Raw genomic sequence first — 21,811 nt, 5'->3', positions numbered from 1 at the left:
CTTTTCCTTATAAACACTTTTCCTTATCAATATGAACATGGAAATTGACTAGGGAGGGATTTTAGCACGTGTTTTTCTTTTACGTGTGTTCCACTAAGAAAAAAGTCTTCCCATCAGGAAAGCGTGTCCATAACTGAATTCCAATTCAAGTTCCTCTTATTCGACAAAATCTTTCTTGAAATTTCTTTCATTGTCCTCTTTCTATTCTCAGAATTCTATCAATAAGTCAATCTATACTACCCACCACAACATGAAATTATATTTTGTCGTGTATCATGTGCTACTATTTCACATTTGTCAGCCTTATTTTTCAACTTCATAAAAGTTCTAGGGAACCTGATTTATTTTTACTATTTTGTTTCCCAAAACACGTGTACTTTACCAGTCATAGCAAATACTGAAACGATTTCACACATTGAAATAGATCTAAATCAGGAGACATAAATAGGTATATAGACACATATAGTTTTAACAGAATTCAAGTGTCTCTGGATATATAATTATATTTGCCTAGCATTTCTTAATTATCTTAGAAGCTATGATTTTATTCTGGCTTATTTTTCTCTATGCATAATATCATTTCCTAGTAGTGAATTAGCTGCTTAGCAAGTGTGGGAACATCTATTACTGCTAATGAGCTGACTCATTGACTGCCATTGAAGTCATACCTCTGTATAAGCATCTGAGGCTGCAAGTTTGCTTAAGAGAGTCTGAGATGAGCGTGGGGGAATTAATTGCAGCTGAGCATCAGTGCACACTCCTGTCCATCTAGTTCATTGCCCTTTGCTCCTTCCTCTGCATGATCCACTACAGTCTTATTTTCAGAAAGGGTAATTGAAGTCTGTTCAAAGGAACACATGGACTGGATATTACATCTGCACTTTAAGCCAAACTTCTTAAGGAAATGTATTAATTTTGCTTAATTCTATATCATATAGCAAACTTGGGAGGAAAAAAATTAAAAAATTAAGATTATAGGTCCCTCAATATTTCAGAGTTGTAAATTTTATATGTTGAAAGTAAATTGGAAATTATATGAAGAAATGTAGAAAACTCTGTATTTTCTTTAGTCTGTTAAGAAGGATATGTCATTATTCCAAACTAACCTGTCCTTGAGAGGACAGAGAATTACATAATATTTCCTGTCTTCCAATTCCCACTTAAACTTTAGAACTCCTATACCAATTTTGGGGGGATTCTCTGGTTGGAACTAGGTTCAGGTGCTGCAAAAAGACATACAGAAAGAAGGGATTGAAGATATTCCCTATCTGATATAAAGATTATAAAATCTAATTGAGTTCATGGTATGGTATGGACAAGAAGTCCTCTGTCTGTCTATAGGCAAATCATCGTCACAAAACAAAGTATACATCACAATGATTAACAAAAATATCAAAAATGTCTCTTTCTACCTTTTTTATGGGAGATATTTCTTTTTGAATGGAGCAGATAAGTAAATAGAGCCAAGCATAACGGGCAGAAAGATAAGCCAGCTTTAGTGCAGCCCATCAGTATTGACCACTGTTACATTTGCTATCAGCTGCCAAGAATAAAATAAACATGACATTGACTTTTCAATGGCCTATGCCTCCAGACAATATAATTGCCTCTGATGAATCTTGCATTTATCTTCTATTGTCAGAATTCAAGGTGAAATTGAGATGTTATTAAGCTCATTTACTTACGATTTTTTTGCTTCACCTCTTATTATGGATAGTCACTGAGTCTTTCTATTGTCTCTCCACACAATGTCTCAGGCACCCTTTTGATGACTGCTTGATTATAGACCTTTACCATCTCGTGATTAAACTACAAAAGTAGTGTGGGTACGTGCTGGCTAAACTATTGTCTCATCAATTACATGCATATAACTTATGAAATTAATCATTCATTTTATTTGTAGTAAAATTATCCTTTATAGAAAAGAGATATAATTTTATATATCTTTCATTTATCTTTTAGCCAATGATTTTATGTATCTTCCAAATTCTTTATGAATCCCTATATATTTCATTCTTATCCTTCCCTAGCATAGTTTTTATGTGTCATTTCTTTACCAAATATATACTGACAACCTGATGGGTTGCTAAGTTAGGTCTTGGTTTGGGTGTCTTTAAATCATTCTTGAAAAATCAACTTTTATTTAATAATAGCAAAAGCAATAATTCCTACCGGTATTCCTTTGACCAAAACATGATTCGCTTTTAACACTTGCACACCTCTTGTAACAAACATGGAATATTTTCAGTTAGCAGCCTCAGCAAAGTATTATGATTTCACTGATAGAGTTCCATATACTGGGAACAGTCAAAGAACAACTTTTGAGGGTGGCAATGGGCTAGTGAGACATCAGAATAACTTATGTATGTAATTCTGCCAGCCATCAACAGCTTTGAGTGAGGATTTAAGGTCTCTGAAAAATAAAAAGGCCACGTAGCTGGCCTCTAGTCACTTATTCCTTGATGATACAGCTGCTGTTATACGTTATTACCAGCCATGAAGTCAACTCTTGAAGTGAGGATGTAGGCCAAGCTATAACTTCCTGCAGCCATTTCACAAACAATCAGATTAATCATGGGTTTAGAGAAAACAAAGGTTATGGCTTTCATGGAGCAGAGGGTTTAGGGAGACGAGAAAATAAATGTATTACAAAAGACAGGTGACACAGTAATATGAAGCAAGCCTATTGGGACACGAAGCATCCTAGTGATCCTCACCCCCTTTAACTTGGGCTTTTGCTAATCAGCACTAGCTGATTTAGTTGTGTGTGAATGTGAATCCATTGATGTCAAATATTCAAATTTTACATTATTTATCTTATAAACTGTGAACCAAAATACACATCAAACAAAAGCGTATAGTTTGCTGATTGTTTTCTGTTTGGTTCATATGGCCTTTGTCCTTTTATGCCCCCTTTTCTGTCTCATTGTATATTAATCATGTATTTTATTATTTTGTTTAATTGCTTCTATTTGGGTTTTGTTATAGCTTTTAGTGTTGCTCTTTTAGCATACCATAGAAATTACAAAACAGTTGACTAATGTCAGCCTACCTGAAAATAATATTTTCCACATCTCAAATAATTTGTGAAATGATATAATAGTTTAAATGCATTTAGTCGCCTCTTTCTTTTTGTTCCCTTGTCTGCGTTTTAATTCTACATAATTTAATAACAGACATTATCATTACCTTTATTATGATGTATTCTTATATACAACAGCCCCACCCCCCTTATGGATGGTTTCAGTTTCTGCAGTTTCAGTTACCAGCCATCAACCGCCATTCAAAAATGTGAACCGGAAAATCCAGAAATAAGCAATTTATAAGGTTTAAATTGCACATGACTCTGAGTAGCCATGATAAAATCTTGTGCTGTCATGCCTGTCCAACCCAGGATGTGAATCATCTCTTTGGTCAGATGTCCATGCTGTATGTGCTAGCTGCTGGTTAGTCTCTTAGTAGCCTTCTCAGTTAATAAGTTCAAAAAACACAGTATATTCAGGGTTTTGTACTACCTGAGATTTCAGGCATCTACTGGGCATCTCCAAGTATAGCCCCCTTAGAAAATGGAGAACTGTATTTACCCATATCTTTACAATGTCTAGTGGTGTTTATTCCCTGTTATACTTTAATGCCTCCAAAAGAGTTTATCTTCAGTATTTATTTTATTTGAAACTGTCATTAATGAAGGCTAAGATTTTGTTTTTGATACCATCTATTTATTTTTATTTGATTTTGAGAGCTATGATTCACTGGTTATAGAATTCTATGTGGACAGTTTCTTTTTTTCATTCAGCACTTTAAAATATTCCATTTCATTATCTTTTGATGTCTGTAATTTCCTTTGAGAAGTCAGCTGACCCTTTGGCTGTTAGTCTCCCAATCTTTTTCAGTGATTTTTTGCTCTATACATATTTAGGTGAGGTTTTATTTATATTTATTCTTCTTGGGGTTTGATGAGCTTCTACAATCAGTAGGAAAATATTAATACCTTTCACCAGATTTTAAGAATATTTTTCTCATCACTCTTTCTTGCTATGACTTTGCTGACTCATATTTTGGAAATTTTAATTCTCTTAAATGTATATATGCATTTTTTTTGTATTATCTTTATGTTTTCCCATCTGTGCTTTAGTTTAGATTTCATTTCTTAAACTGTCTCCAAGTCCTCTAGTCTTATCTTTGTCAAGGCCCAGTGCTGTTAAACTTATCTCATGGTAAGAGATTTAGGTAGGATTCTGCACCCTTAGAATGTTTGTTGGGTTGGTGTGTATAGATTCTAATATTATGCTCTTCATACTTCTTTTTATCCACATGGTCTGTGTTTTTCTCTATTTTCTTTAACATATTAGTTATGCTTGTTTGAAAATCTGTGCCTGCTCACTCTAATATTTAGATCATCTCTTTGGTGTTTGTTGTATAGTCATTAAGGTTACTGATTAATTTTTCCTATTGTTTTGCTTGCCTAGACATTTTTTATATATGTTTATTATCCATTAATGCAATTAAATCTTACTTATTCATTACCTGATATGTAATAAACATTCAGTCAATTCTAAGAGAATATAAGTTCTAGGAGTTTTCAGGCCTATTAAGTTGCATACTACGTAATGTATCAGAAGGTCCATACACCCTCTGAAGATTAATTTCCTCTAAATAATGTCATGTTGTTTTTTGACAGACAATCAAATTACTGGTGGAGATTCTTGGTACTCTTAGGCTTTTGATATAGGTTTTTTTTTTAGGATGTGTCCGTTTTCGGTTTTGATCGTGCTCCCAGAGAAGAGCACTTGCTCTTAAGGCATGGTACTCACTCCTATCAAGTAGCCTTTCAAATAAGTACCTGAGCTATTCTCAAAGGTCTTACCATGCTGGCCAGGTCAAAATTGTATCATCTCTATGACACTGTGTGAATACTTTAATATTTATTCAACTTTTAGCCTCCTAGGAGCTACTCCCTGAAGAATTCTTGAAATCTCTCCCTGTACACAATATAACTTAAGAATCAACCAAAGACTGGAGATGAATCCTAAGACAGATATAGAACCTTCGGATCAAACTTTAGGGACAAAAGTTACCTTGAAGGTGGAATGAGTCTGAAGATCTTTGTATGACATATTAACAATTTCCAGGATTACCCACAGCAGAAAAGCACTAGGCAAGGAGATTTTTATGCTGAGGAAGTGTGAATAACCTTGAGATGTAAAATGTTTTATCAGTTAACTAGAGACAGACACGAACCAGGTTAGCACATCATCCTGGCTATGCTAAAAAGCTTTAATTGTATCCACTAGAAGAAAAGGAGCTACTCATTTCTGTTTCAAGAAGGGGAGAGGTAGTGACTGATGTATTAAAAAGCAATTGGAAGTTTCTGTACAGTGGACCAAGTAGGAACACTTTTTAGGAAGGTGTGTACTCATCCATGAAGGCAATGATTAGTACTCAGCTAATGATGTAAGGGTAGGGAGATGTGAAAGATATTTGTAAAGTAGAGTAGTGAAAAACTAATAAATAATTGGGTATAAATAGGAAAGGAAAAAAGGCATCTAAAACTCTTCTGGTTCCATTTCTAATGAATTTTCCATTTCTAGTTTGGATGATTGGCGTGTTTTGTAACAGTAAGATGGGAAATACAATAGAATGAGCGAATTCTATGAGGAAGGATTTTAGTTGAGTCTTGACATATTAAGTATTCAATTTAATTTTAGGTTTAAAGTGTTTCAGCATACTCCAAATATGAGCTGTAGGCTAAGAAAACCATCTATAAACAGTTTTAAAAATCATATGAGAGATTATGATTATAAAGACCATAATAATGTAAGAAATACATAAAAATAGCAGGTATTTAATTGTTTGTAAATGGTGATTACAACTGTCTACAATATCAGACACAGCTTTATGTACATGTTTGTATGTAATTGTATATATTTCAGCAAATATTTGCTGATAGTTTAAAATGATGCAAGAACAATGCAAATGGCTGAAATTAGAAATACCAGTAAGATTTTCCCCTTCTTAAAAATATAGAAAGGAAAGGTATTAAATATTTATTAAGATTATATTACTAACATTTTATTTCATGGGTTATTAATTTCATATAAAGGATGTCACAGGAAACATAAGCAAAATTTTAATGTAAAGATTATGTGTATTCTGTATAAAACTATGAAGTACTTTCTGATATTCACACTCATTATAGCCTATGCAATAAAAATTAATCCCACATATAACTCTGCAGTTCCATTTTTGCTGATTTTCAAAAGCATTTGGAGTAGCTGTTAGGAAAATACAGAGAAATTTATATGCCTGCTAAGACTCATTTGTTAGGCTTCAGGGTATACCAAGTTCAATCAGCGATGACTGTCAGATTAGATTCAGATAACATTTAGCGTGTATGATCACTGGTATTTCCTTTATCCTTTCTGCAATGAGGATTAATTGGGTTCATGACCTAAGCAGAGAAAAAATGCAGATAGTTGTGCCCAATGGACATTTAAGTCCAGACGTTATCTTCTTGTGGCAATAGTGCTGTTCTATACATATTAAAAAGAACCTAGTAAACTAAAGAATGGACTAAAATGTATAATTAACACACAGAATAAAGTATGCTGTCACATCCATTTAGTTATTTTAGAAACTGGCATTTTTGCTTCGTAACAGCAGCAACACATGGACGTATATATGATACAAAATGCAAAATATTTTCCAAAAAGCTTTTGAAAATAATTCTCAATCTACCAAATTGAGAATTTGTTTTTCTTTTAACATTTTGGCTTCTTAGTTTAACTTGTTATGAGGCAGCCATCATAGGCTTGCACATGATGTGAGGGGAAAAAAAAACAAACAAACAAAAAAAACTTTAAACGCTATAACTGTGTTAAGAGAATCATGAGTTGCCTGTCTTGAAAATGAAAAATAATGGACTATAAAAAATTATAAAGATATTAAGAAAAAGAAGAAAGTCCAAAAATGATGGCGATATGCAACATAATTCACATAGCAAAGCTTAAAGTTGCTGTAAATTCCTTCACAAAAGTAAAAGGGAAAATGAGATGGATAAAAGCCATTCAAGACAGGTTAGATGAAAAAAAGACTGTAGGTAAGCTGTAGCTCACTTAGTAACAAAAGCCAATTAAATATTTCCCATCTATCTCAGCTTCTTATTACAAAACAAAGGAAAAAGCCTGAGACTGATGTTTTCTGAAAATGGCTTATCTTTAAAAACGACAAAATGATAATCCTTCTAACTAACTTGGATATTGAAGCCAATGATTCATTATACTTTCATGTTTTTCGTTTTTTTTAAAGAAATGCCATATCCTGTCCTGAAAGTGCTTTTATATATACTTTGTTGTAAGTTGAAGGAGGAGAAAGTAAATATAGATTCCTGTAAAGATGAAGTGTACACCAGAAGCTTAAAGTCAGATAAATGATCTTGGAAAGATGTGATAAATTTAGTATTATAAAAATCTCCACTTGAGAGTGACAGGAAATTGAAACAAAGTGTATAGAAAAAGTGCAGTCTTTAAAGCTTCATTTATAAATGTCACAGTATCAAGGAAACCTATTTCTAAAGACAGAATTTCAATTCATTTTGGTGTTAGGTGTCAGTGACAAGTGACACAGGTCAATCCTCAGTCAACGACAAAAGGCAAAAGAATGGCAAATATTTATAAATATACTAAACTACTCATGGAAGGTCACATAAACAGCAAGTACTTTTTAACTCAGCCCTGAATGGTGTAATTGCTTATTACTCATCCTGACCTTAGAAAAGAAACTCATCTTTAACAGTGGCACAGGACTTACCTGGTGTCCTTTCCCTGGGAGTAGTTACTGGATCCCTTTATTAAGTCATAGCAAGAATTGCATTGGGTGGACTAGTGGTGGGAAGTGATATATGAGTAATTTGTTAGTAATAGTTGTCCTTTCAAAGGGTAAAATTACATACACTGGATAGATTTTAAAAGATATTCTTCTACGACATGTATTTGAGTACTTCAAATAGCTTTTAAGAAATAATAATTTTGTCTCTGTTGAAACACATCAAGATGACTTTAACATGTAATTCTTGTAGAAGACAAAGAGGAATAATTTCTTTTGATCATAATTTTTCCCTAGACAATAATATATTTTCAAGAAAAATCAGGGATGTGAATAAAAAAGCTCAAGGATATTAATAAAAAAATTTACCAAATGCTTAGTATCCAGAGATAATTATAGTTGATATTTTGGTGAAAATTTTATTAATTATTTATACTTAACAGATATAATTCTCATTCTTGCAGACTACTAAATAGTATATACAGCATGACCCTGTTAAAAAACCTGAGGATCATGCTGTATACACTATTTAGTAGTCTTCGATTATTTTTACTTAATAATACACAAGAACTAACTTTTTTCAAAAAGTTCTGGTTAGTATAATTGTCAAACATAATACAAATATGGCTGTACATTTAGTTGCTCAAAATTGGTTCACCTTTTCATGACTATTTGGCTACTAAGTGTCTGAAGATAGGTATTATTGATATTAATGCAACCACAGTTGTATCAATTTTTATGAAGATAATTTCCTAGTTTAAACTAAAAACTTTTTAAAAATAAAGGATAATTTAAATTCCCACCATGTTTTGTCTGTTACCACAAATAATATATTTTATGGCTTTACAATAATTATTTTATTGTCATAAACACAAACCTGAAAGTAACTAAGAATGAAAAAACACCAAGGATATTGGAAAAGTTTACAGGAAGAATAGAGTTTCTTTCAGTGTAGAATTATGGTTTTTACTTGTGGAATGGCTATACTTCAATTCCCATTGAGTTCTTACCATAATTAACAGCAGTAAAATCAAAGGCAAATTTTCCACAAATAAAACATAAAAAACATCTAGATTAGGAAAGCATAGCATTTTTGGTGAATTGCAGCAAAATATGGGGAAGGTTAGTATCTTTTTAGCACACATATATACGTATGTTTAAAAACAAAAGGTATCCTTAGAAATTTGTTAAATATTAAATGTGATACAAAGAGTAAAGATGCATCTGACAAAAAGATTCATTCCACCATACAACGCCATGGCATGAAATCTTTCATGTACTAAATCTCCAAAACTGATTTTTGTCTTATCCATGTATTACTTAATTAACATGATAATGTTTTAATTAAAAAGTGAAAAATATTTAAAAGGTGAAAATGTGAAGGAGTACTCTTAACTTCTGGAGGGGGGGGCACATGTAATTTAATTTGCACTAGCCCCCTTGAGATGTAACACAAGGAACAATTACTTGTTGGTTTTATCAGATTTACTTGTTCCCTCCTGATTTCTGGCTAAGGAACGGAAATTTTCTAAAAATAAATTCATATTAGTTTTGGTATTACAGCTTGACTGTGATTCAAACATTCTTAAATGACTTTGTTTTTATTTAAGTCACTGAATAACTAATATGTAAAGCTTCCGGTTTCTCTTTGTGGAAAACATTTTGACCAGCATGATGGCTAAGGCTTTGATGACACCATCATTGGAGTTTGAAAGATGTAAGGATGACAATCGGGACTAAATCCCTGTTAGACGCTTTTAGGAGATAAAAAAGATTTTAAATCTTATTTTTTTATGCTAACTCCAAGATGTTTCATATTATGGTAGCAGCCTAGAGATTTTCACCCAGTTTGAATCTGGATAATTGTTATCCAAAAAATAAGATAAAAAAACACTTCTCTTTTACAATAGTACAAAGCAGATTAGGCAAAAATAATCTTGAGGTGCTAAGATCATTTCTTTTCTTGTGTGTAAGCTCATAAGAGATTTCATAAAAAAAATCTGTAACTATTTCATGTAATCAGCCTTTTGTCAGCATACAATTTTTCTAAGAAAAAACTATATCCAAGATATAGTTTATTCTTTTTGTTTTAATATAGAAGTAAAGACTGTTACAAGATATTACTTCATGCATATGAAATGGTTTGGAAACTTCAAGGCAACATTTAATATGGCTTGCTTCTTTTCATTTAAAATGCAAGGTCTGTTTGTCCTTGTTGACGAGAATTGGTCATTTAAGTCAATTAAGAAGAAACAGCATTTAAAAATTGATTAGGCTTTATATGCATGATGAGTTAACTTTGTCAAGACAAGTCTAGGTTTTAATACTTTTATTCTCCTAAAGTCATAGCATTCTTATTGTTTTTCTCATTTATAAAGAGAAATGATAGGGTCTATGGTCCCTATATCCCCGGCCTTCATTATTAATTTAATGGGCTAGGCTCCAAACTGATCAATTTTTTGTCCTTACCTAGGCATTTGGACTAAATAAACCACAAGAATCACAACTCTCGTGTGGCATCACTGTAGCGTCTATCTCCCTATTAACATTAACTTTGTAAATCTATGGTATTTGTTAAGTTCTCCCACATGCAAAACACTCTGTTATGTGCTATGATGAGAGGCAGAGGAATTAGAAAATGCAGCTTTTATACTTCCAGGGAATTATAATCCATGCTTATACAAAACTGCTTTCACAATGCCTTTGATAATGCTGAATTCTGCATGTTTTGGTTTTCCTTTTTTTTGAATGAAAGTGATTTATGCAATTGTTTAAAATAAAATGAAACAGACTTAAAGTGAGTAAAAGCACTCATCATCTTTCCACTGACCAGTCCTCAGAAAAAATTATTTTCAACCACTGATGATTTTAATTCTCCTAATGGTTATTTCTGTGCCTAAATATTATGATGATATTGCTGTTTTGATTTACCAGCTATAAGCATTATCCATTTATAAACTGTAATGCAATATTTACATATAAATAATTTACTTAATTTTTATTCTTTTTCTATTATTTAACCACTGTTATCAATTTTACTTTTTCTGACTATTATCTTTATAATTTAAAATGGAATACTTAAGTTCATTGTCTTAGTCTGCCCTGACTGCCATTACAAAATATCATATCATTTCTGGCTTAAAGAACAGAAATATATGTCATACAGCTCTGAGACTGAGAAGTCCAAGGTCAAGGTGCTATCTGATTTAGGTTCTGGTGATGGCTCTCTTCATGGCTTACAGATGGCCACCTTCTTACTATGTCTTCACATGGTGGTGACATAGCCAAAGTAAGCTCTCTCCCGTCTCTTTTATAAGAACTCTAATCCCAGCATAAAAGCCCCACTCTTTTGACCTCATCTAACCCTAATTACCTCCCAAAGGCCCATCTCCAAATGCCATCATATTGGATGTTAAGTCTTCAGCATATAAATTTTGGAGAATCAAAATCATTTCATCTATAACATTCTGCCCCTGAACTTGCCAAATTCATGTCCCTTGTGGATGCAAAATACATTCATTCCATTACAGCAACATCCAAAGTCTTAAGTCATTTCACATCGGTTAAGGTCTAAGGTCCAAAGTCTAATTTAAATATAACCCACATATAATCAGGTGAGACTTGAGGTATGATTTATCATGAATCAAAACTCTTCTCCAGCTGTGAATCTGCAAAACCAGACTTGTAAACCTAGCAAGGTAAATTTGCTTAGGCCTTAAAGCTTGAGAATAATCTTTGGCTTAATCCTTCAGCTTCCAGACCTACTGCACTAAGTCTTGTGGCTCCTACGTTCTGCCAAGTGAGGGCCCCATTCTCAAGACTCCAGACATCCCTACTCTCAAGATTCCAGGAAGCCATCTGGGTTGGTGAAACCTTTGAATGAAATGAGGCAGCTCTGAGGATCTCTGAATTGCCATTGGTGCCATTTTTCTTAAAAAAAGAAAAAAAATCAACAACTAAATGTGACATGTATCAATATCTTACTGTACAGTTAATTGGCATAGATTCTGGGTTTTAAGGTGGTTTTTTTCTAGGGCATAGACAGCTTTGCTCTACTGTTGTCTCGCTGTCATCACAGCCGACAGCCATCTGACTATATTTTAGCGGTATATTATTTTTAAGGTTTATTTTTCGTTACTATCAGAAAACTTTTTTCTATCTACTGTCTGAAAACTTTGTTTTTATCTGTGGACTTCAAAAATATCACAATAGGGTTATATATAATTTAACTATCCTCCTCAGCGATCTATGGACCCTTCCTTACTTCCTTTTTATTTTCTTAAAATAAGAGATAATGTATAACACATGCACTTATGATATTTTTACCACTATTTATAAAAGAAACAACCAAGTAACCAATGCCAAGCTGTATAAAGAATATTACAAATACATTGAGACTTTCCCTCTTCCCACTGAAGGTTTTACTGTCTTGAATTTGTGTTAATAATTTTCTTGTTTCACTTTGAAGTCTCTATTTCATATTATATAATATAGTTATTTTTGAAAATCATATAAATATATCATACTTTTTGTTTTCTATATTTCTTTCTGTGACAACCTTTTATATACTCATTCTTTATTTTCCAAGACAAATTCATACTGAGTTATATAACTGTAACTAACATATGTATATGTATATGTATATGTATATTTGGGAATATGCTGTCAATTGACATTTTAATTGTTTTCCATGTTTTACTTTAGAAGTGATACTGTCAGAAACACTCCTTTCATGTAATCTTATGCACAGATGTGTTCATTTTCTCATACATACAAGTAGACTGACTAAATTCAGTAGGCTATGTGTGTCTTGCATTTGCCAGGTATGATGAAGTTAATGTTGAAACAGTATAAATTGCCTCAAAATCTGTGAAGTTTCAAAATAGTCTTTGAATTTCTACTTTTTGTCAGTATGGTAAGTATTGGAAAAAATGCCTCTTGTGGTTTAAATTTATATTCCCCTGATTATTGGAGAAATTGGGCTCTAATTCAATTGTTCATTCTCAGAATGTGTTCTCTCTTCCATGAGAATTGCCTGTTTATGGCTTTTACTCCCTTGCACTCCCCCCGCCTCTCTCTCTATCTTTCTCTCTTTCTCTCTGTCTCCCCCCTCTTCCTCTCTCTCCCTCAGTCTTCTCAGATTTTGTCTATTTTGGTTTTTGCTTTTTACTTCTTGGTTCATGGGAGGTTATTTTACATTCTGGACTTTATCAGCTTAAAGTGTTATAAATATTTTCTCTTAACTTGTGAAAAGGACACTTTGGATATTTTGATTTTTGTTGTATCATTTAGTGAAAAAGTGCTTTCATTTTAATATAGTTGGCAGAGTAGGAGCATTGCCATCTTGGACAAGTACCATCATTTTAATTTCACCTTGATCAAAAACTGCCTAAGTCCAAAGGGCATCAGCCTATTGGCTAAGGTCAGCATGACCATAAACCACAAAAAAATCTCCAACCAGAAACATTCCAAACCCCTCCCCAACCAGAGACATGCCAGCCCTGAGATAACCTCCCCTATGGCTGGAAAAATGTCAGTCCCAAGATAACCTCCTCTCTATCCGGAGACATTCCAATTCTGCTATAAACTTCTCCCCAATACAAAAATATTCCAAGCTTGTGATAAACCCCTTACCATAAAACCAATATATATGCTTAGTCTATAAGAGAGAGCACTCCTGACAGAAATCAGACAGATGCCCCTCTCAGGTTTATCCCTCTAAAATAAAACCATTTTTGTTGAGCAATGTTTCCTGTTTCTTTCCTCTTTCTAACTCTTAGAATAGTCATGCTTCTCAAAATTTGCCCTGTGATTTGCCTTAAGAAATCCTTTTCACTTTCAGTCATAAAAAGCATTCTTCTGTATGTTTTCTAAATTTAAAATGTTTTATTTTGTACAAAATCCTCTTTATATCCACCAGAAGTGATTCTACAGTATAATGCTGAGTAAGGATCTGATTTCATTTTTCTCCATGTAGATGATCAATTTTACTAGCACCATTTATTTTGGATCCCTTTCTAATTTTATATCTGCAGTGCAATGTCTGATCACATATCTTGTTCTCATATCTGTGTAGATCTGTTTTGTGGTGCTCAGTTCAGTTCTATTATTCAGTGAGCCTATCTCCATGCTAATATTCTGTCTACACCCTTATATGGGAAGTACAATCCTCCATGGGTCTCCTATAATCATATATGTAAGAATGCAGGCCTTGATCCCTATATATCTGAGCTATTGTCTAGTTGTATTTACAACCAACATTCTTGAGGGATGAGGTAATGTTGCCCTGCTTACAAAGAATAGCTTTGATTACTGTATCCTGTAAAAAAAGAGACAAATTTCCCAATATTTAATGTTTCTTTCCTATAATGCAATCTCTTGCATCTACAGACATGTTTCTAAACCATCTCCATCTTTCTCATGAGAAGTGAAGGCAGGAGGAACTGATGCTGCTTGCTGCGTTGTGAGTACTGAATGAAGTCCTTTGTCCCTGACCCAGAAATATTATATACATTATGCCAGAATTCAGCAAAGAGTGACAGAATGCCTTAGCTTGTAAATATGTGAAAACCACATCCTAGATCTGGTATTTTTCTCTTGTTTGACAGATTTAGCCTCAAATTATGAAATCCCCAAACATTCATATTGGTGTTATGAATGAAAACTGTATTGGATTCAAAGGTTAGCTTGAAGATAAATTTTATGTTGGCATGCTTGTATGTTTTTACCTATAAACATAAGATATGGGCTTTCAATTTTTTACAGGTAATTTTAATAGATTTATAACATTCTCTATAAAAAATTCTTAAATATTTTTGTTAAATTTATTCCTAGGCATGCTATTCTGTTACTGTTAACTTCAGATTTTCTGTTTAAGATCTTTTTTTGGTAAATGATATTTTTCAAAAAGCTTATTCTTTTCATATAAGTTGGCCTTTTTTTTTTTTTGGTATAACATTGTTCATAAATTTCCCTTATTTCAATTTCGTAAATTTAGGAACTTTACCTATAACCCCCTCTTACAGCTGACAATGCTAACTTGTCTGCTCTCTTCCAATTTCTTAAACTAGGTATCAGAAAATTTGTTGATTACCTCACAGAACCAGTTTCGGTCTTCGGCAACTTTTCTCTTTTTTTTATTTTGTTTGTGTTTACACATATTTATATTTATATTTTTAAGATATTTTGTCTTCTCTTACTGCTTTTAAAGATGAAAAAATCAAATTTTTTTTTTTTGAAGACCTGCATTCTGTCCTGGTATAAATGTTTAAAGCTATAAATTTGCTTGTCAGCGCTGTCTTAGCTTCATCCACATATTTTGCATCGGCTTCATCTAGTGTCATTCCCTATCCACCTAAAAACTTCTGTTAACATTTTTTTTTCTTGTATTGCAGCCTGCTGATGATGAATTCTGTTACTTATTTTCTTAGTCAGCTTGGGCTGCTGTAACAAAATACTATAGAATGATTGACTTAAACAACATCAATTTATTTTTCACATTTCTGAAGGCTGAAAAGTTCAAGATCAACGTGCTGGCAGATCTGATATGGAAAAGACCCACTTCCGGTTTACAGATGGCTGCTTTTCATTGTATTCTCACGTGAAGAAAGGACATGCATCTTGTGTTTTTTCCTCTTTTTATAAGGGCACTAATCCCTGAATATTTTGTCTCTTTCTCTTTTGATCAGGTCATCAATCAATTCATAAGAGTTCCACTCTCATGGACTCATCTAAACCTAATTAATACCCAAAGGTCCTGTAGTCCTCTAATATCATGCCCTTAGGGTTATAGTTTTAACATATGAATTTGTGGGTGGGACACATATTATTTACTTTTGCAACCTAAAAATACTTTTGTTTTATCATTTTTTACAGATATTTTCAATGGAGATACAATTTTTGGTTAACAGGTTTTGTTTTTTGTGTTTTGTTTCTTCCTTTCAGTGATTGAAGGATGCTATTATACTATCTCCATGATTTTGGATCATTTTCCGTGGATTTTGAAGCTATGTTTGCATATATTTAAAGTACTTTTCTCTCAATGTTTTCAAAATTTTACCTTTAATTTGTAATTGGTTGACTAAGCTTTGAATAGTCATGTGGTGCTATTTTTTAATCCTCCCTGGTATTTTCTGAACTTCTCAAATCTGTCACTTTACGTTTTTACTCAAATTTATGAGTTTTCTGCAATTATTGCTGGTAATGTTATTTTCCTGCTATAACTTCATTCTCTCCCCTTTTTATAGGATTCTAGTTATGCATATTTTAGAACTTTGATGTTACCCACAGATATCTTAGTTTCTGTTAATTTTATACTTCTTTGTATTCTTCAAATTGGATACATTCTATTGGTCTATATTTGAATTCCTGAACTTTTAATATGCCATTTCTATTCTGCTCTTTAGCCCCAGAGTAATTTTTTAAATCTCTAAAATATAAAATTTGGTTTTGTCTTACAGTTTCTATTTACATTGTGAGATTTCCTATCTCTTTATTTACTGCAAGCAAGTATATGTCATAGGAAAGCAAATATTTCTTTACAGTTTTTTTTACTTCTAAAGCTGGGAAAACTCTGTTGATTATCTTTATCTTGAGGTCGAACCATATTTACATTCATCCTAGACAATTAAATGTTATACTGTTGTGACATTGGATTTTGTTTATATTTGTTTTGTTGTTTTTAGAAGTAATTAACTTCATCGTCCTCAAACTGCAAGCTGTCTCTTAGATGCTGACTCAATTATCATTGAAGTTTTTTATCCTTAGCTGGAATCTGTCTCACCCTGACATGTTTCTGGGATGCACAAGGAATTGGGGTGGATATTTACGGAATTTCTTTCTCCTTTGCTTTATCTGTTCCCTTTTCAGATTTCTCACTTGATTTTCCAGCAGCTGTTATTGCCTCAAATTTTGTATTCTCATTTTCCAAGCGGGAAAGACTGTTTTCTCTTAGAATTTGAGCCACTGTACATGATACCGCTTTGAATTGTCCCCTGTTAAGAGCTATAAAAACAGAAACCTTAACTGAGTAGTCCTTTCTTGCATTTGTCCACTGCCTCTAGAATTTTCCTACTTTTATTTTTTCAGCACTCAATATCTGGCACTCCCAAATGTTATAGGTTCATTTTGAAATTACCTGTCTCAATCATGATATTAGCCATTGCCCAAAGAACCCTCATTCCTTTTATGAAAGAATGACTCCAGGTATAGAATAGATAAGTGGTGATTACAAATTAAGAACCCAAATATAAAAGAGGTTAAGATAAACTCCCAATGTCATTTTAGATAATTGTTATATTTTAGCATTGAATTTAATTCTTCATGATACAAAAGTCAAAGCTTTTAACCACAATTTTCTACAGCTTGTAGACATATGTTAAAGATTAGCCTGATTACAAGAAGCTTATATCCCACATTGTAACATAAGGTGCGTTCATAAAATGATTACTAACATAAAATTTGGCAATTCACTCTTACATCCAAACTTATTCCATGCTTTCACCCCTTTACCTAAATTACTGTCTTTGAAATAGTTTTAAAAGTATGAAAACCAATATTTGTCAACCTTTGATAACAGTATGTAGTTTAATCCTCTCTTATATTTTCAATTTTATCATTTTAAAGAAATGTTTATGGTATAACATTCAGCTGTCTGTATCTTTTCTCCAACCCTTATGACTCCAGATCATACTTATCCTAGTAGGCTCATAATAAAGTACAACCACCAAATACTAGCAGAATTAAGTGAAGGGTTTAAATATTCATAAATTTATGACATAATAAAAGGCATTCTATCATTATATTAAAATCATGCTTATATTTTCTTTTTAATATGGTTTACCATTTAACTAATTTAATTATGTTACATTTATTAAGCAACTATCTTGTGGTAGTAATTTTCATTATAGATATGAAAACAATTATGACTCTTCCCTTGAGAATCCAAGGGTAGAAATGGGTTGGTAATTACAAAAGCAATGGATGACTGCTTAAATGAAGAGATGAAAGGAATGGTATTAGTTTTCTAGGCCTGCTGTAACAAACTATCACAAACTCTTTAGCTTAAAACAGTAGAAAGTTATTCTCTCATATTCTGGAGGTCAGAAATAAGTGTGAAATCAAGGTGTCAGTTGAGCCATGCTCTCTCTGAAGGGCCTGGAGGAGACCTGGTTCCCATTCCTTTCTCTCAGCTCTTAGTGGGGCTGGCCATCTTTGCTGTTCCTTAGCTTATTAATACACAACTCCAATTTCTGCCTCTGTTGCCCCTTGGCTTTTGTTGTGTCTCTGTCACTGTCTGTTAGAGAAGATAATAAAATAATTTAAGAAAACGAGGTTGTTGATAAGGTATTAAATTAATAATTATTTATTGAGCACCTATTATGTGCTTGTGCAAGTTATATGGAATTTTCCATTTAAAAAACATATTCTTCACATTTTACAAAATGCACAAATGTTTCTTGTGCTTTTCCTATAAGGACACCAGTCATATTAAGCTAGAACCCACCCAAATCCACAATTACTTCATCTTAAATTGATTACATCTGCAAGGACTTTACTTCCAAGTAAGGTCACATTCACAGACACACAGGGTTAAAATTCAGTATATCATTTTGGAGAAACCCAATTTAACCTACAACTGGGTTTTTGTGAGTAGAGAAATAGCATGATCAGCCAACACTAACTATAAGACCTGAAAATTTGTCCTACATAAGGATTCATTTGAAATAGTTCTGAATAATCAGCTTTTATTGTTAATATTAGCAATTGTATTAGTCTGTTCTCATGCTGCTAATAAAGACATATTCAAGACTGGGTTTTAAAGGAAAGAGACTTAACTGACTCACAGTTCCACATGGCTATGGAGGCCTCACAATCATGGCAGAAAGTGAAGGGGAAGCAAAGGCACTTTTTACATGGTGGCAGGCAAGAGAGCATATGCAGGGGAACTCCTCTTTATAAAGCCATCCAATCTCATGAGACTTGTTCACTATCAAGAGAACACCAGGGAAAAGACCTGCCACTATGATCTAATTACCTCCCACCTGGCCCCTCCCCCAACACATGGGAATTATGGGATCTATAGTTCAAAGAGAAATTTTGGTAGGAACATGGCCAAAGCATATCAGCAATGGTCATAATTATATTAATGACTATTAAGAAAAAATGACTAAAATAAAATAATAAGATTAAAAGTTTCATAAATCTATTTTAACAGCATTAAATATTATGTAAAATATAAATAACTGCTAGATTTCATTGCAATTAAAAATATCTTTAGATGGAATGCAATCCAAATATATAAAACTAATGCTAATACAATTGCTTATTAAATGACTTTTGATGCCTTGAAAAACAAATAACACTTCAAACATAAAATCATAATTTTAAAAGTTGTTTTACTTTACAAAGAAACTGAAAAAAAAAAACTGCTAGGAAAGTATTCATTTAAAGAAGTTCATTTCTTCCCAGAAGGACAACAACTGAACCAGAACTATAAATAGAGGTATTCCTACAGTAATTACAGTAAAATACGAAGTATACCCCCTATAGTAAATTAATAAAATTTGGCATAAGCATTTTCCAAGATAATCATAATACCTCAAAATATTTATTATAGTACATGCAAATAATTAAGAAAATTCTTTATTATCAGAGAAGGCAGCTATGCTTTCACAGCTCATAATTGAATGTAACACTCCTTAATTTAGGCAAAAACATGTTTCCACCTAAAGCAATATTTATATTTTTAAAGAAAATAATTGAGATTTCATTGTTCTTATTTTCATCCATACTTCTGAAATGCATAAGGTTTTTATCTGCCAAATTTTCAACATCTACAGTAGATATTGTATTTTAAAATCTATGTTGAATGTATGTTCAGAAAAAAATCGTAAGTTACCATTCTGAAGATATGAATTGGAAGCAGTATTCATTTAATAATATTTTGATTCTGATTCTGAAGCTGTATCAATTTGAGGGGGCGTGTGTATTTCACTAGTCTATTTTATTTTATTTTAATATTACTTATTTGATATAATTGTTTTAGATGTACTGATACGCATGAATACCTTTATGTCTAACCTAAAGAATTACATAGAAATTGGCTATTATTACAACTGAATAAATCCATTAAGTGGTTTATAGCTTCTTTAGCCATACTTGTTTAAGGTTGAATGAGGTGTCCCAGACTCTGACATTATATTAGAAGCCTAGCAAATTTACACAATAATGATATTTCTTTGAGTTTAAGAGAAAAATCACGCAATATGATACAAATATTAAGTAATTTTTCTATGGAGGTAAGTATCCAACGAACTGAAGATTTTGAAAGAAATAGCACAAAAGTACTAAAAGTACATTTGGTAACTATTCTTAATTCTAGTCTTAAGTTCTTGTGCTGCAGTTTTGTCCTAATCATCAAATATTATCTTAATAATAAAGATAATTATTTTAGTATCATTTAATCATAAAAATATTTAATGCATCTTTCTTTATAAGTAAAAATAAAAATAATTCATTCTTAATGGTTCACTCAGTTCAAATAAGTATTGTTTTGACCTTTCTAACACTATACAAATAATTTGTCTATTAAACATATAACTGTAAAATATAAAAATGACTGGATTATAAAGTTTATCACTTTGGTATGAATAGTAATAGTTGTTTCATGTAAAAGCAATTTAACTTTTCTAAGACAATGTACCTATAGGTTAGGGTTTAAAATTCATAATTATCCCTACTTTATAATTCATTGCTCAATGAGTTTTAAAAAATTCTGAGGATGTAATTACATATATATATATATATATATACACACACATATACATATTTATTTATTTCCTGAGATGGAGTCCCTTTCTGTCTCCCACACTGGAATGCAGTGGCACAGTCTCAGCTCACTGCAACTTTCTCCTCCTGGATTCAAGTGATTCTCCGGCCTCAGCCTCCCAAGTAGCTGGAATTACAGGCATGCACCACCATGCCCAGCTATTTTTTTGCATTTTTAGTAGAGACAGGGTTTCACCATGTTGGCCAGAGTGGTCTGGAACACCTGACCTCAGGTAATCCTCCCTCATTTACTTCCCAAAGTGCTGAGATTACAGGCATGAACCACCGTGCCCAGCCTAATATAATTCTTATTATGATTCGTTATACTATTACCAAAAGTAAGAATAGGTTTAATAGTAACTATGTAATCTAGATAAAATTATTAAGAATGAGAACGATGGTCTTGTCACAGATCTTTGAGGAGCAATGACCTTATTTTAATAACGTATTGGAATGTTTAACACAAGAAATTTTAAATGACATTTTTACAAGAGTTGGGGTGAATAATGGTAATATAGATCAGAGTCCATTGTTCATACAAGTAATAGACTAGCCATGTCACCTTCCTTGAAAGCTGATTGGGAGATTCTAGTCTACGTGACTAGGAATCATTGACTGTCATTGATTTTCTCTTTTTTGTATTTTTTTCGTTATGTGTGGTATTTTTGAACTGCAACTTCATAAAAAAAAGTACTACCGTATGGCAGAAGATCTAGGAAATGAGAATTCAGTGAGATAGAAACAACAAAGCAGATACCTTCCAAAATAAATTAGGTGGCTATCTGAGGTAAAAGGGGGAAACAGGTTCAACTGACAAGCTGATGTTGAATTAATTGATGATTTTCATGAAAAATTTAAACGAAATAAGCTAGCATGTTCTTTTCTCATTCTGTAAGGAGAGCATCTAATTTGTCTTTATCTCACAGATTGTGAGACTACTATGAAGTCTAAGCAGAAATTTGTATATATAATAATTGTAACCAGAATGAAAAGCTACATTACTGCAGAGGATTTCCTGTGTGGAATATATAAAAATGTCAATAACATGCCTAACTAGGCACATAATTGCATAGCACATAACTAAAATTTTCAAGTAATGTTTAATCAAACAGATCCAAACCCTAACCCGTACAAAGGGAGGAAATTCAAAAGAAAGAAC

Source organism: Sapajus apella, unplaced genomic scaffold, assembly GCF_009761245.1.
Source record: "Sapajus apella isolate SASKATOON/1434 unplaced genomic scaffold, GSC_monkey_1.0 scaffold39, whole genome shotgun sequence".
Classification (NCBI taxonomy): Eukaryota; Metazoa; Chordata; class Mammalia; order Primates; family Cebidae; genus Sapajus; species Sapajus apella.
This window is presented reverse-complemented; position numbering follows the sequence as displayed.